The 17,599-nt window shown below is 46.3% G+C and overlaps 1 protein-coding gene and 1 non-coding gene across 6 annotated transcripts in view; one reads left to right on the forward strand and one right to left on the reverse strand.

The window, feature by feature from the left end:
• The window catches only part of SLIT3 (slit guidance ligand 3), a 782,476-nt gene that overhangs the window by 441,619 nt on the left and 323,258 nt on the right, over positions 1-17,599 (forward strand). The gene's annotated exons all lie outside the window — the stretch shown is intronic.
• On the reverse strand, positions 9,763-9,892 carry LOC114007790 (small nucleolar RNA SNORA18). Its single transcript, XR_003549378.1, has one exon. It is a non-coding gene; the product is annotated as a small nucleolar RNA SNORA18 (small nucleolar RNA).

Here is a 17,599-nt window from a genome sequence, read left to right on the forward strand (position 1 = left end):
GGCACTGGATCAACACCTCCAAAATCAGAAATATAGCCAATGGGATGTGAGACCACAGTGCGGTGGCTCTGGGGGGCAGTGACGGGAAAATCTGCCCGACAAGTATCAGTTTCCCAAACTGTGTCTGAGGAACTAGGGCAAGGCCAGGAGTGAGCAGGACATGGGAGCAGTGAGCAGGCTGCAGGCCCTGCCTCCGTTCTGGCCAGAGGAAGTCTGCTCGCCTCTGCTCTGCGACACAGTTCCACAGTCTGCTCCATCTGACAGACGGCCCCACTCCTAAACAGAGTTCAGAGCCCACTGGCTGATACAGAGGCTCTAGCCACAGGACTTGAGCAAGCATTATACTTACAAGAAAAAAAAATAAATAAATAGAAACCCATTTACAAACGCAGCCTGGTTAGCCCTCACATAAAGTGAAAGGAATCGCAGCAGCATTCTGCAGGACTCTGAGTCATTGGAATTCCTCCCCGCTTCCGATGTAGTCGAGAGTCCATCTGTCTGCAAACTCCCCACTCTCTGAGTCAAGTCACCTTGTACCATGCGTGTGAGGGACTTCCATGCACAGCCACTGACGAGGAGCGACCGTGGGAAGCTCTCAGCTCCTCTACTGTGGCTGCAGAAAACACAGGGTGTCCTTCTCTTTGCTGCAAGGGGCAACTTCTCAACCATAGACTGGTGGTCCAGAAGAGTGGAGCAAGGGGCAAGTCCAGTGACACATGTGATGGCTTTGGGCCAAGGAGTAAAATGCATGTTTTCAGAAAAATTAGAAAAATCTGCCTAAGGCAGGTCCTGCTCACACACTGAGCTCTTATATGGGCCCTTTTATATTACTGTTTACTTTGCTTTTAAATTAAAGAGAGAGAGAGAGAGGAGAGAAGAGTGCCTGGCAGTCAAGGAGCCCCTCGCCCTGAAAAGGTCTGCAGGGCGTGGCCCCAGCCACTCCCAGTCTCCTGGGTCAGAGGCTGCTGGGAATCTCAGACTCTGTCAGGAAGGGAAATGTGCGGCTGGAAGTCCAGTGGCGTCTGCACGAAGGGCAGGCAGGGGCAACCACTCTGAGAAGAAAGCATTCTCCTTTCAGGCATCTGGGGCAGGCCCTTAAAAACAGTCTGCCTGGGGGAACCAGCAGTTAGCATAATGGCTATGTCGCTGGACTCCCATGTAGTCGACCGTGGTTCGCGTCCCGGACCTGGTGGCTTAAAACTCACACCGGGCTTGTGTGCGTGCGTGCCCAAGATCCTGAGAGGAGAATGGAGGAGAAGGGATTGCGGCGTGGCCCTCCCCCCTGGGAGGTGATTTCTCGCTTTCTGTCTCTCTGTCTCTCTCTGTCTGGCTGGCGAGCGTACACGCCCTATAGCGAAAATCTCTCAAAAAAAAAAAAACAGTCTGCCTGGGGCCAGCAGGTGGCATAGTGGTTAAGGTGCTGGATTTTCACATGGCTGACTACGTTTTGAGTCCTAGACCTGGAGGCCTGAAACTCACTCTGGGCATGTGTGCATGTATACCCAAAATCCCAAGAGGAAAATGGAGAAGGGATTGTGGTGTGGCCATGCCCCCAGGTGGTGATTTCTCTCTCTCTCTCTCTCTCTCTCTCTCTCTGTCTGTCTGGCAAGCACATGCACCCTATGGCAACAACAACAAAAAATCTTGCTAAAAATACAAAACAAACTAACAAAAAAAAAAAAACAGTCTATCTGCTAGGAAGATAGGAAAGGGTCTTCATGGGGTCCCAGGCAACACACTGACAGGAGGCTGGGACTCTTCCTGGTTTGCCTGGACGGGTCACCACGGGAAAGCATTGGCTGCAGCTGGCACGCCCAGCCTGAGCTAGGGTTTGCTGCTAGAAAAGGACAAGGCAGCAGCCTCTGTTCATCAGGCCCTGACCAAGCCTGGCCTTCCAGAGGGCTCAGGCCATGTGGCACATGCTGGAGCTGTGGGTCCCCCCAAGCTTCAGCTGCCAGGCAGGTCCCTACGTATGCTGGGGAGGACAGGACTCTGGAGTGATTCCAGCCCTAGCCCTACCACTTTGTCCCAAGTCCCCTGAGCTCAGTCACTGCAACTCCAACATGGGGACTCAATAGGATCTCTTTATAAGCCTTTTGGAAGGACAAGGAAGACAATTTTTATGAAACTGTCAGCTCAGTCCCTCACACAACCACTCACACAAATACTGGCTAGTCTTAATTAATTTAGTTAGCTCACCCCCTTGGGAGGCAAGCACTCTAAGAGAGTCTCATCAGAGCATGTTCTGGTGGTGCCAGTAGCTAGCTGTGTGATCCTGGATAAATTCCTCTACCTCTCTGAGCTTCACTTTCCTCTTTCAGAGTAGAGATGTCAGCATCCCTCTCAGAAGGCAGCAGTGACAAGTGGAGGGACAGCATGTATACATTGTTCAGTGCAGGGCCTGGCATGACCTGCACACTTGAGCCAACAGTCGCCAAGTGACAGGCACCATGTTAATGCTAGATCCCATCCAGTATCCTCCAAGGAGAGACTGAAGTGCTGCTGAGCTTCATTTTTCCTTAAAGCCTCCTCAGAGTGTGTCCTTCCGGGCTGAACCAGAGGCAAACAGAGGGACACGAGTACCAAACCACCCGAGAGGGACAGGGCCTATTGCAGTCGCGGTTTCCAGGTCTCCTGACTCTCTCTTGAGACTGTTGCCCTCAGCTGAGGCAGAGACATGGTTGTCTTAAAAATTTAGATTCTTGGGCTGGCTTGTTGGCACAATGATAATGCACGATTCAAGTGATGTAGATCACATGTAGATCATGGGTTCGGTTCCCAGTCCCACCGTGCAGTCCACATACACATGTCTACGATCCTGGCTGGCTGGAAAGGTTGGAAAGACTGGGGGTAAAGCCCATCGGAGCTGCTTGTCTTTCTCTCTCTCCCCGCCTTTCTCTCACTCTCTCTTTTTGTCTTTGTCTCTCACACTCACGAGAGAAAGAAAACTTTTTGAAATATTTTTATTCTTTTCAAATTTAACAAAGATACTGCATTTAGAGCTGTGCAGTGGGTGTATGGGAGGTAGGGAGAGCTGGACTCCTCAACGTGGAAGTGAAATAGAATGGAGAGACAGTCACATGATTGGAATCGCCTAAAACAAACAGACAAAATGCCTCCCATAATGACAAAGGCCTTCTGCAAATGTTTCAGAGATGGGGCTGGAGTTTCTTCCCATGCCCCTTAGCTCTCTCCTTCATTGCCTGGGCAGGAGAGGAGGCAGGATGAGAGAAGAGATTGTCGGAAGAGAACGTGGCCCTTAACCAAGACACTTGGTGAGACCGAGTTGCCGAGGGCAGGAGACGGGCGTCCTGACAGGTCCTTACCTGGAAACCCAGGGTGTCAGACGGTCATCAGTTCATTAGCCCAGCCCAGCCCCTCTCACATCTTTAGAAAAAATGAGCTAAGAATCTAAAGACTTGGTTCAAGGACGGGACACTGCTCCAAACCCACATAGCAAGCAGCGGCTGTGGAATCTGCATGGGTGGACCTACTCTTTCTTGTCTACTCTGCTTAGCCCCTTGGCTCTGGTGTGCCTACTGCATCTTTATCCGCAGGACTATAGAGACAGAAGGGACATCAGAGGGCCTGACCCATCACCTTGCCAAGGAGGAAGTCAAACCTCAGGCAGGTGAGCAGCCTGTCCAGGGTCCCAGCCCTGGAGAAACTCCAGCTCCCTCAGCTGCATATCTGTCTCTTAGCATTCTTCTGGTCCCCCAACTTTAGTGCTACTCTGGGGCAGTGGCCAGCAGCCACCCCTTACTTTTCCAGGGCTTTTGCCCAGACAGCTGTGCATTGGTTTGCACTGCTTTTTCCATTGTTGTGGGTGTTGGTTGTAACTCTGATCTGTCTTGTTCTTTTAGCATACACTAGAACATTCAGAATTATATTAATTATATGCAGAGAGGTTTGCTGGAACTTGTCGCTACACATTCTTTCCTGGGTTGGGCTCTTTTTACTGACCCTGAGGAGGGAGACAAGAATGGTGGATCCCACTGGAGGTTAAATAGATGTCTCTGGACTGTGCTTCTAGCAGGTTCCTTTCAGGTGGCAATGCCTGAGCCATCTTCTGCTGTGAAGAATCGCTTGCATTTGTTCCTTCTTCATGCATAGACTTCCATTCTCTGTCGAGCTTGTTTCTTTAAAAAAAAAAAAAAATCAATATTTAAGTTCCTGTTACTGACAAGAATTTTGTTTTGTGAGGATTTTCAAACAAAAAGATCCCTTCATGAAGATGTATACTTACTGTATTCAATCATGTATAGATTTGCCGCCTTCTTTAAAGGAGACATTCTATTTTGTTTTGCAGAGCTTTCCTGAATTCAGTTTAGCTTTCTAATAAAACCCTTGAATTCAGTGGTGTGTCTCGGAGGCAAATCAACTTAGTGCTGGGCCTGTGACTGTGGAGATGTAAATGTCCAGTAATGTTGAGAGCAGGAGTTTGCTTCAGCGGGATTTGCTAATGAAAATAAATTCAAAAAATTTGGCTTTCTGAAGTGAATGGTGAGGGCAGACAGCTGGCAAGGCTGAGACAGGGAGAGTGCCAGAGAGATTCCAGGGGAAGGTCGCTGCATTCTTTTCTCTGGCGCAAAATCCAGGAAGGCTTTGATGGCTCAATTCTAGCCTGGCTAGGCCCTGGGGAATCTCCCCGTGGAGCCTTCTCCAGCCTGCCTGGGTAATATCCTGAAGGCTTCCATCCAGGCTAACTTTACATCCCACCCCTTACCATCATATATGTGTGTATAGTATGTAGAGCACATTGACTGCTCTCTGAGTACTCTGGCAGAACCTCGATTTCAGTTAAATCTCCTAGTCTCCCCGGGCACACTCAGCCCTGGTTGCTATTTTTCAAAAGCACCATTGAGGGAATGTCTGGAAGCCAGACAGTCCTCCTTCTCTACCCCATGGTCCCAAGTGGACAGGTGCCCTATAAAAGAGCTGAGGATGAGACTCGAGGTTCTGGATCCTTCCCCCGCCCAGCCATGAGACCCAGGCAAGTCTATTATTCCATTCTCCCCATGCTGGGGAAACTGAGTCTTGTCTGTGGTCCTTTCCAAATATAAAATTATGGAATTCTAGGGCCTTGGTAAATTGTACCCATGTCATTGAGAAAGGAAAGCCACATCTGTGTTAGAGTAGGATCATGGCAGAGGTGCCCCGTGGTGGCCAGCTGCCCCACTGGTCTAGGACTAAAGGAGTTTCTAGGATATGGGGCTTCCTGTTTTAAAACCAGGTGAGACAGGGCCAAAACAGTTACCCTAGCTATGTATATGGTACCCTCCGTCAGCCTTCCTGATGCCTACACAGCTGCAGGATGGGAACCTGCTGGGGGGATTCCTGAGCCCAGCAGGCTTTTTGATGGAGTCTGGTTGGGAAAGTGAGGGCATTGGTGCCCACCACATTCAAGAGAGAACCCCTCAAAGTGCAGTTGACTTTAATCTGCTTCAGCCTCTCCCTGCTGGCCCAGTGCATACGGACAGTAAACCAATGGAAAATGGAACCAGGAGCCTGCAAGGATTTTTAGTTCTTTCCCACCTACCTACCACTGAAAGGCAAAAAGAAAAATAAGTCATCTATATATTCCATAAGAAATCATTTTATCTTCTCTGTTCTGGAAATAGAAGCTTCCTCTATCATGGATAGGTTGCCACCTTGTGGAGACTGTGGGACAGCACAGGCAGCCAGGGAGAAGGAAATGCCTCTGGGTTAAGATCAACTGAGCTCCTACCAGGTGTGAGGCCGCGAGCTAGGTGCACTTGCAGCTACGGCTCTAATTATATTAGCAAGGGTAGGGCTTTGCTGCGTGCACTTGCTGAACAACGGTGCCTAGCACTCTGTATGCAGCATTTCCTGTAGTGTGCTCAATGACCTCGAGAGGTAAGGGTTATTATTACCATCCAACTGATGAGGACACTGAGACTGAGAGGTTAAATTACATTTTAAAGGAGACACAGTAAAGAGCGAGGATTTGAAACCAGAACTGATTGACCCCGAAGCTCCTGGGATTGACTACTAGGCCGTACGGGAGGGAAGACTAGCATGAACAGAAAGCAAGATGGTCCAGATAGCCTGAGTGTGAAAATGGATGGGATAACTGAACATGATGAACGTAAAGGACTCCTGCATGCTCCTGCAAGAGAATCCAGAGTAGAGAGAGTAGGGAGAGAGGACTGGAGTGGTCAGGATTAAAGATGAAGGGGGACGGCAGGACTTGAAGTAGCTGTTGAATACAGGTAGAATCAGACAGAGAGCTGAGGATGAGTGTCCACGAAATGATGTGCTGACAGCCTCTGTGCTAAGTAAATATTAGCTCCTATTAACAATGTGTACTGTCGTTAGTGAGAGCCAGACCAAAGGCGTTACATGTATCTCAGTCGTCTGCAAAAGCCCTGCAAGGCCTGCTCTATTATGTCCCGTTGCATAGGTGAGCAACCTGAGCCGTAGAGAGGTGGCCATTTGCCCAGTCACAGCGATAAGTGAGAGTCACGCTGAACCCACGTCCTTCTGACCACACCCGTGCTAGACCTCTGCTGCTTACTGGTGGAGAAAAACCAAGCCAGCACAGACGCAGAGGGCCATGCCCGTAGCACGTCTGGCAGAGCCCAGGCCAGCATGCGATGATGAAGGAGGGAAAGTTGTGCACAGGCAGAGTGGGCAAGGGCACTGGGAATTGCGGGGGTGGGGGGGGATCTTGAACACCGGTTTTCTGGCTGATGAACATGGTGAGCGCCTTCCCCTCCAGATGCCATTGTAGGCTGAGAGCCACCTTCCCATGCCAGAGGAGGAGGGCTGCGGTGACCTGGAGAAAAGGGCCTTCTTCCAGTGCAAATGTGTACTTCCCCTCATCCACAGCACTGACTTGCAGTGCGTGACGACTCCTTCACTGATGGAGGGGCCTCGGTGAGGAGCCTCGAGCAGATTGACTCACCTGCCATGGTCTCGGCCGCCTCCTCTATCGTATAGAGTTCCTTATTCTGGCTGTGCATCCCGGAATTTCCCACGTAGCCGCTAGCCCTGTCAGAGATTCAAATGTAGAAATGAAGAATTGTGAAAAAGGATGAGATATTATGTCTTCTGTTGCCCTAAACTGGATATATACCTTTTAAGAAGTGTCACGGTCAGCATCTTGTACATGAAAAAAAAAAGTGAAAATAGCTTTTCCATGTAAGACCAGACATGTCATGTGAAAGGTCTGGCTGTGTGGTTAGGTCTCTACATCACCATTTTAGAAAGAGCATGTCTGAGTTTACTTAGAAAAGAGATGATTGGCATAGTCTGAAAAGCCCGGAGTCCACAGGCGGGATCTTAGCAGGATGGCAGATATGCATGATTTCATCAGGGCATCAGACTCAACCACCAGCCGTTTCTCTCTTCCTCTCTCCTGTCTTGCCCTTTCCCTCTCTCTCCCTCTCCCCTCCTACGGTAGTTTTCTCTGCATTGGCTTCATCTGCAGACAGATGCACCCCTTGCCAAGGCAAGTTGGTCACTATGACTCCATGCCTCACTCCTCCAGCATCCAGTTGTTCCAGCATTTCTACAAATACACTCTCATCTGCTCCATCCGAGCTGTGGGACACAGAATGAGAAACTCTGATTGGCTAATCTGAAGACCACAGATTCCACCCATTCCTGCATGAGAAAGGAAACCAGGGATGAGTGGTCCTACTTACAAAATTGAGGGTGGTTGCAGTAAAAAACAGGGACAGGAATAGTGGGGAGTCCACCCACAGACTAACCCTACCACCACAGTCCCCTTTCTCGTCTGTTCTTGCTCACCAGGCTACAGATCCCCCTCGCCAGAAACAAAGCCCCTGCCTCTGGCTTGCCCATTCAGAAATGGCTGAAGCCCACTTCATTCCATACCCAAGATCTTACAAAGTCCAGAAAAACACCTGGATGGCCTAGTCCTAGTTCAGCTCACATGACAGCTACAGAGCTAGGTCCTTTTTCTATGTCGAAAAAGCATGAGTGGACAAACACTAGCTACAGGTTAGTTCCCCACCCAAGAATTGAACTCTTCCTGCAAGCCGCAGAGCCCAGGTGGCAGCAGAAACACCGAACATTCCCGACCTTCAGGGATTCTTGTTTTTTGGTTGTGAGGACAGTTGGGGGTCAAGTCTCTATAATTCTATGAGGTGGCTTTTTTAGTCACTTCTCCTTGCTTTCCTCAGTATTTCTCTCCATGTGTGATGTTTCCAAATCATTATTTAAATTTATTGTTATACACCCTTGGGTGCTTGAAAGTACAGAATTGGAGGCCTTACCCTAACAAGAATCTGCATGTTTAACAAGCCCCTGAGCTGGTAAGTCCACTGAAGTCCGAGATGTGGCGGAGGTGTGCACGATTACCCCAGGAACTTGTATATCAACACCAAACTGGAAGGTAGCCTCATATTCCAGTTATTTTCTTGAATTCTAGAAATAGCCCATTAAGGAGTAGAAAACAGTGGAAAAGGGATCGCTCCTCTTGGAAAAGCAGCACACTGGTTTGCAGAGCCACCCTGATGTTTCCCAAGCAAGAGGTCATTGGGCCCCATGCAGCCTCACCTTGTTACTTCGCTGGCCCAGGAAAAGCTTTCTTCTGGTGTTGGCTGTAGACAGACAGCTTGGCCGCCCCTGACTTCATGACGATCAGAGGCGATAACGGTTAAAAGACAAAGCCAGCCAAGAGAGAGAGTATTGACAGGAAGCATGCCAGGTGACTTAATTGAATTTGGGCAATTCAGATGGGGTAGCTGGTTCTCATTTAGGAATGCAGATTGAATAACCAGTTCCCTTGTTACAGAGGGTGATGCAATTTGAGGAGCTCTGCACCAGGCACTGACAACCCAGCCAGTTCCAAAACCAAGCTCTTACCCTACTCAGGTTCGCTGGCACTTGAAATTCACTTGAGATCTCTGCCTGTCTCCCTCTGGGGATTTTTTGGTTTAGTTTTGTTTTTGTTTTTGTTCTTGTTTTTCCATAGGACATGTGCACTCACCAGACAGGAAGACAGAGAGAAGGAAAATGAGAAATCACTCCCACAATCCCTTCTCTTCCATTCTCTCAGAATTTTGGGCACACACCTAGCATGATTTTCCATGCTGCCAGTTCAGGACTCTAACCACAGTAAGCCATGAGGGAGTTTAGCACCTTAACCACCACACCACCTGCTGGCCCATCCCCTGGGAATGTTTCTTAAGTTCCATTATTATTGTTTTAAATTTATAGTACTCAAAGTCAAATTTTTTACATGTACATTTTACAATGTTTGTCCTTCTTTTGTCCATTATTTTTGCTATCAAATTCTCCATTGCTCATTCTTTTTTTTTTTTTTTTAACTCAGTAAGTTGTTATTTAAGGAATTTCACATGTGATTCTTTCCACACTGCCCATCAAGGTCACCACCTTAGTTCTTCCAAAGCTTAAGTCAAGATTTATCTTCAAGATAGCCCTTTGTAAAGGAACCGGTGCTTAATCCACAGTTGCACTGTCAGCCTTACTGCAATTCTTTCATTGGGGCTTCCTTTATCTCCACTTGAATTATGGACATAGTGTTAGCTTCAAAAAATGCCCACTAAGGATCACTGGGATCTAATTTCTTCAGGTAATTTCCTTTAGGGTCACTTTTGGCGTGGATGGGTCTTCCTGGTGTTCAGATTCTGTCACCCCCTTTTAACATGAATGAGTTCACGTCATATTTGTCCCTAAGCCATCACATAAAGACAGTCCATGATCTGCAGGATATGGCAAGACCTGTGTAATGAAATTATCATGAGAGCTTTCATGCTTTTAGTTGTTCTCACAGATCTAACCAGTAGTCCTATCGGTAAGCCAAAACCACAGTGTTACTCTGTGTGGTGTTTCCAACAATGTGCAGTACAGAAAAAGCCCTATCAGGACAGACCTCAACCCATTTCTCACCCTTTAAGTTTTTATCCCTTTCTTCCATGAGAGAGATACACAAAGACAGACAGAGACAGGCACCCACAGTGCCAGTGCTGTGTCTACACAGTCCGATCCACTCTCCATCTCAGCTGGTCTGGATCACAGGTGTTGCACTTACCCAGTGTGCCCAGAGAGGTCCCGGGCTGTGAACTCAGGACCTTTTCCTTGTGGATCCAGTTGTGTTACCACTGTGCCAGCACCTGGCCCACTGCTTTCTTTCTTGGTCTCTTTTTCATGTGGTAATGATATCCAAATGTAGTTTTGACCCAAGACTCAGATTTGGGGGATTTGGTCCTTTTGAGAAAGGAAAAATTTGCTGTGATTCTCCGCTTATATCACACACCTTAAAAAGCCTTTTGGAAATGGTATGCCCTTTAAGATGAGTAAATAATTATAGCAGCTAATATTTACTATGTGCCAAGTACTGTTTTACATGCATTATAATTTAATTTTTATGGTAATCCCAGGAGTTAGCTAACCCATTTTGCAGATGAGGAAACAGTGAGGCCCACAGCTGAGAGGTACAAGGGCAGTACTAGACCCCAGGCCTTTGTCCTTTTCTACCTCTGTGTGCCACCCTCAGAAAGAATCTTAACCTCAGAGAAGCAAGACAATCTCAGAGTCCACTTAGGATTTGCTGTATTTCTGATGAAAAAGATATTTTCTTCTATCCTAAGGGAAGGGATTGCAGGGCTTAGGTGAAGAACACTGTAGCACTAACCTACTATTGATTTATGTGAAAAGATAAATTGGCACCAGACAGGGAAATCCCTGGCTTTAGGTAATCTTGGGGCGCTTACCTGGGGGATAAGGCTTGTGAGATCTCTCCAAAGTGAGAAGCATTTATTGCACAGAGAGCGATGCTTTTGATCGTTTAGATTTCTGGAGCCAGTAGATATCAGGAAGTCTGACTTAGCCTTTGGATGGTCAAATCCATCTCAAATGTGAATGGCAATTTGATTCAAGACAGGACCTCAATTCACCCAGGTCTCTTGGTCACAGTACGACCACTTCTCGCCTTTCAGTTTTGATTATCCCCTATTTAGATCATGTGGCTTAAAATGCATGATTATCCCTTCCTGAAGGAAACCAAACAAGGAAACCAAAGCTGTGGGTTGCAATATCTTATCCTCCGCCCTCTATTTTTATACACATTTTCGTGTAGCACAGGTTGCTTTAAATAAAATGTTTAATGTTGCTGGGTACAATTATGCAGACCAAAAAGTTTCCGTGAAATGACAATGCAGCAGGGTGCACTGGGGATAAGGACTGTGTTTGAAATGAACATATTAAAGCCGATAGAATAATCAGGAGTCTCTCAGCACAAAATAATAATTCTGATATTTTGTATCACGCTGGATTATTCTAAAATTCTGGGTTATGTTTCATACTCTCAGTTCATTGACCTCTTATCAGCTTAGTCCAAAGAGATTCTTCAAAGGGCCTCATGTTTCTTCCAGATGCCACTCAAGAGATGTTTTATCGCAAAGACAAAGCCATACCCCAAATGCCAGCTCTATTCAACTCTTGCTTATCTCCATTCATAAAAAAATACCTAGGTCAGGAAGTGACATGGAGGTTAAGGTGACTGGATCTCACATAGCTATCTGTGTGGTTCGAGCCTGGACCTGGCGGCTTGAGAAACATGCTGGGCGCACGTTCACGAATGCCCAAAATCCCAAGAGGAGAATGGAGGAGAGGTTGCAATGTGGCCATCCTCCCTGCGGGGATGCTTTTTCACTTTCCTTTTCTCTCTCTGTCTCTGGTGAGTGCACTCACCCTACCTATAGTAAAAAGTTTAAAAAAAAAAATCTGAGAGCCCGCCCAGTAGCCTAGTGATTAAGGGAGCTGAATCATACATGGCCTACAGCTGTTTGAATCCCAGCCCTGGAGGCTTGAAAAACGCAGTGGTCATGTGTATGTGTGTACCAGCCCAAAATTCTGATGAAGATGGAAAAATGATAGGAAGGATTGTACATGACCACATTCTTTTAGGGAGTGCTTTCTTCTCTCTTTGGCTGCCAAATGCATTCATACTCTGGCAAAAATACTTCTTTTTTCTTTTCTTTTCTTTTTTTTTTTTTTTTGAGAGGTTTTTTGCTATAGGGTGCGTGCACTCTCCAAAAAGACAGAGAGAGACAGAGAGACATAAAGTGAGAAATCAGCCCCCCGGGGGGATGGCCATACCACAATCCCTTCTGCTGCATTCTCTCTGACTTTGGGGCACACATGCACCCAGCATGAGTTGAAGCCACTGGGTCCAGGACTCAAACTGTGGTTGACTACATGGGAGTCCAGCGACATAGCCATTACGCCAACTGCTGGTCCCAAAACTATTTCTTAAAAGAAAAAATCTGAGAAGGCACAGCCTGTGACATAGTTAGTAGCAAACCAAACTTCGATGCTGGAAGCCACATGACCTACCATGGGTTTGGATCCCTGGGTTAGCCTGGAAACACACAAGGCATGTGCACATGTGCCCAGGATCCTAAGGAGCTGGAGTGCGAAGGACCCTGGAGAGGGTTGGTCTCTCTCTCGCATGCGTGTGTGCTTTCTTTTCTCTCTCATGCACAAGCTCTGTGTCATAAAAAATAAAATCAGAGCCAGCCTGTGGCATGTGGTTAAGGCAATTGGATTCCACATGAGCGAATGCAAGGTTCAAGTCTTGGATCCAGCGGCCTGAAAAACACACTGGGTGCTTGTGTATGTGTGCCCAAAATCCCAAAAGAAGATATAGAGGAAAAGGGATTAACAGTGCAACCATTCCTCATGGGCATGCTTTCTCACTTTCTCTGGCAAGTGCATGTGGCCTCTGGCAAATTAGTTCATTAATTTAAATTAAAAATTATTTGAGGACTAAACCCATGACTTAAAGGCCCAAACCTACTTAATGTTTCTCAAATTCTTTCTGTAGATGGACTTTTTTTCTATAAAGAAAAAAAAGCAAAACAAAAAACAAACAACTCCAGCTTATTGACTGAAACGATTATAAAATACAATAAAATTGACTTGCTGTGTACTGCCTGCATGCCTTGAAAAACATATCGTGTCCATAGAGATGTACAATGATTAAATGTAAATAATAATTCATGATATTAAAAAAGAAATAAAAAAAGACTTACTAGAAAAATCAAAGACATATACAAGAGAAACCTAGACATTTAATTATTAGATTAAATAAGCATAAAATTATATTTAAGAAAATATACTCAAAGGACACATAATTAGAAAAAAAGAAAAGAATCATAAAACCACGCATGTGGTCCGTGAAAGGTTGTATACAGGCAATTAATATCACATGCATATATTGAATAATCACATTGTACCCTATAAGTATGTGTAATTATTACATGTCAATTAGAAATTTTGAAAAAATCATGTACACTATTGTGGCAATGTCAAATTGTTATATAAGTTTCTAGATAACTTACTCTCAATTGTATGTGTATCTTCAAGGACCAGTCACCAGCAGTTCATGGACTTCATGACCTAAAAGTGAACACCTAAGGGTTAATGGGACTTCTGTCTTAGCTCCAGTCTTCGGTGCCCTTAAATATCCAGGGTCCTAGAAGCTTCTTGGGAAACCAGATGTCTCTGATACAATAAGCCAGTGCTCTAAGAATAATGTGCCTGACATTGATTCAAGCCATTTATCAGTGGAATATGAGAGCAGATGATGAATTTTAGAATTCAGACATGGAGTTATTGATCGAAGAAGAAATTAAGACTTATGGTTATTATAGTAAAAGGTGATGGGGTGGGGCCAGCTGTGCCTGGGTCCTGGGTAACCAGTTGAACTCAATCTATAATAATTAAAGTCAGGAATGTTGGGAGGGATCAACACGTGCTGATTAAGTCTGCTTGTGGCTCCACTGGCTGACGATTTTCTAATTTTATTTTATTCATGGCCATAAGGGAGGATCTATGTGTGGAATATCCACATATGCGTTGGCATTATTGTTTACAAGGAGGCCTCAACCCTCACTGCGATCCTGGATGTGTGTAGACTTCTCCGTCTGTCTCTATTCAGAGCCTATCGACACTTCCCTTTGACTCTCCATTTACCAAATCTGACCCCTTGCATAGCCCTTGGGCATGGAGCCCACAATATGTCAGGTGCACATTAATGAATAAACCTGAGTGTAGTTGCAGTTACATGTATGTTGATAAACATGGGCAGCTTTACTCATATGTAATATTGGCACCACACACATGATGACCAAATCGTATACTATGACAATATGTAAATAATACCTTGTGAACAATTATTGATAATTGTTTTCAGTGGTTTTTTTATTCTTTTTACAAATAATTTTTTTGGGAAATGTAAATTAGCAAGAAGAAATCCTTCTAAGTCAGTATGCATATAGAAGTAAAGCATTCTTCTCCATAGCTTCGTAGTATTGCGTTGTACATGCCAAAAGGGTATGACTCTTACTTTTGATAGGCATTTGATCATACTTTTTTTTTTCACTTAAAATTACATTGCAAACATTTTCCCTGTTATTAAATATTCTTTTACACTTGTGTTTTCTGGTTTGTTTCATTTCTCTTTTATTTATTTATTTTTTTTATTGCCAAAGGGTACATGCACTCATCAGAGAAAGAGAGAACACACCCTTTGGTGGGGTGTGGTCACGCTGCAATCCTTCTTCCTGCGTTTCTCAATCCCATCAGGATTCTGGGCATGCATGCACACAGGCCCAGCATGTTCCTCAAGCCACTGGAGATTTGAACCTTGGTTGACTGTGTAGGATCTGGCCTAGTATACACAGTGCTTAACACTGTGCCACAGGGCCAAGCCCTACTCTCATGTATTTTGTGATGTGGTTGTTGTATAGATAGATATACTTTAACCAATACCATAAAATTATTTTCCTCCCAAATTTCTCTCATTATCAATAGTGTTTCTGCACATCCTTACAAATATATGTTTTTCTACCTTCATAGCTTTGTAGCACTGGTTCAAAGCCATGGAATGTTCTGAGGCCATCCTGAAGTCTTGCCATGTTGCCCAGTCAGTAGGTAGTATGGGAGGTGGGAAGTGCCTGGAGTGTGGAGGAAGACAGCCCTGAAGCCTGATCCTTTCTCTGCTGCGAAGTAAGCTGGGTGACCTCTGCCCAGGACTGACACTCTCTGTGCCTCATTCTCTTCAGTATAATGTAGGCATGGAAGTAGAAGCAGTTACTTCACAGGAGTGTTTTTGAGGCTCAAATAAATCATGAATTTTAAGCCTTCGGCAGAAAGCGGTCCCCCCCCTTGGTCATTTTGGAGTGGGATGTGAGCAAGGACTGGTCTGTAGCTCTGTCTGCCATCTCCATCAGCTTTTACACAAGTCACCCGGGCACCGCTCCACAGAACGCTAGGCAGGAGAGAGGGTGCGGGGGCTGCAATTTCAAAGGCATGCAGAACTGGTCCAGCTCTTTGCTAGACCAGTGAATGAAATCTCCATGAACAAAAGCTTATTAGATGAAAAACATTCAGGATTTGAGTCTTCTGAGGGCTGTGTCCCATTCTGGAGAAGCGGGTCCTTGGAGTTGAATGTTGTAGCTCCTTGGTGAGCAAGATGGCCACGTCCAGCTCTGAAATCTCAGGAGCGTTCAGTGCCTCTCTGTTCAGTTCTTCTTCTCTCTGGGTCCTTTGCAGAGCGAGCTGGGGGCTGAGGAGAGAGCGAAATCACGCCTGCGGATCTCCAGCAAAACTGTGCTCACCTCCCTTTGATCTGTTTTGCTTGAAGCCTGCAGAGGTTAAAAACGAGGAAACCTCCGGGGAAGGCCAGTGGTGTGTGGTTAGCTTTGTGTGGGAGCCTGAGTCTCCGCGCCCGCCCTTGCTTTTGCAGCAGGCACATTTGTATGTTTGGATTTTCCAGAAGGGATAAATCACACAAACAGAGCACCTTGGGAATCCTTCGGGACTCCCGCGCCGCCCCAGCCCGCTCCTCTTAAACACATGCCCCATTCTCCAGGCCGTGCACACACGACCCTTGTCTGAAGAGCTTTCTCTGGAAAACTCATTCTTAGAGAGAACTTTCTTTGTGAAGTAGTTCAGCCTTTTAGACTAAACAGACGAAGAGAAAATAATGAAGTATAGAAACAAAGAAAGAAAAAAAAAAAAGAGTTCCTCCTGCTAAATAGAGGAGGGAAGGGGTTGTTTGGGCTTGGTATCATCTGCCTCTGATTCTTAAACTCCAGGTTGACAGTGGTACCCAGGCCAAAAAAGATACTGAGAAACAGATCCTCCTCTTCCCTGCGTCCTGTTTTCTCTTTGTTTTCTCGTTGCTGGATGGTGCCGTGATTCTGTCTGGCCTCCAAATGCACATCTTGTCCTCTCTGGGCCCCAGTGCGGGCCTGCGGTATTTGGCCAGCAGAGCAGCATTAATTTAGAATCAAAGCTTTGAAGGTTGGTCTGGTTTGAGAACAAACCAAGAGCATGGGATTCTTTGGCACGTGAGTCCCTTGGGGCTGGGGGGAAAGAAGAGGGTCCAGTTTCCCTGGGATGATCCCCAAGGCTGGCTCTGAAACCAAAGTCAGCAGAGTTTCCCCTGTCCTCTGTTCCTGTCCTTCCTCCAGTTGGGCCAGCCTGTGGTGTACACATCGTTTTTATTATAGGTGTGTTTGGCCTACAGACCCTTCTGCTCCCACCACCTCTGGGCCCCCTCCTCCAGGAGATGAACCCCTATTCCATTAATGGGCTGAGGGAGCTCAGGGCAAATGACAGCACCCGCCCAAGGTTAAGCTTTCACTAAGGAGGGAGAGAGTCTTGGACCGGCAATTTCGGGAGACAGTTAAAAGATTAGATAGTAAATTTACTTAACAGAGACTAATCGCCTGGGACTGGGTTTCATATCCTGTTTTGAAATAATGTATTTTCCTTTGTGCTCTGGTCTGAATCTGTCATCCCTCCTCTAATAATGAGAGGCAGCGGATTTTTAATCTTTGACCCTCTTCCATATAATCTAATCACAGTGGTTTTCTGGTCCTCCTCTCCTTATTTGGTGAAGTTCAGCAAAGAAGAATTCATTTCTCTGGCACTGCTGGGCTATTCCCCACTTCTTGAATGGGGCTAGGTGGACAGGTAAATCACATGCTACCTGTTAGATGTTCAGCTTTAGGCCCTTAAAAGCAAGACAAGGCAGGGTGGGAGAGAAAGAAAGGAAAGGAAGGCCAAGGGCCATGTCTGAATCAGATGAATGAAGGGTGGCCTTAGGAACTACAGTAAGACATGGTGTCTTTTTCATACCAACACAGCAGGGCGAGCGGTGAGTCACAAAATGAGAGCAGTCTTAGAAGAGGCAGTTTCTGAGTTTAATGGAGCTAGGAATGAGACCTCGGTAATCCTCCAATTGTCTACACATGGAAACTGTTACACATGAGGCATCCTCCCCTTCACTTTCAAGCTGGGAGGTCTTTGGGTGTCTCCCCTTCCTCTCTGGGTTTGGCTCCTAGGCAAGGTATCTGACCCCAGGCAACTCCTCTGAAGTCTTCCTTTGTGTGGGGTTGCCAGATAGGTGACTCTCCAGGTTCTGTGACGGTGGAAGTTGCCCCAACAGGAATCCTGGAGTCTGGGACATTGAATTCAGTTCCAACTGAAAGTGGGAGCAAAGGAGTAGAGCAGGGCTCCCTCTTTCACTCCTGCCCATCTCCTTGTTTAGGCGGCCGCAGTTTTGTCGTGG

The sequence above is a fragment of the Tupaia chinensis genome, unplaced genomic scaffold (assembly GCF_000334495.1).
Source record: "Tupaia chinensis unplaced genomic scaffold, TupChi_1.0 Scaffold000234_1, whole genome shotgun sequence".
Taxonomy (NCBI): domain Eukaryota; kingdom Metazoa; phylum Chordata; class Mammalia; order Scandentia; family Tupaiidae; genus Tupaia; species Tupaia belangeri.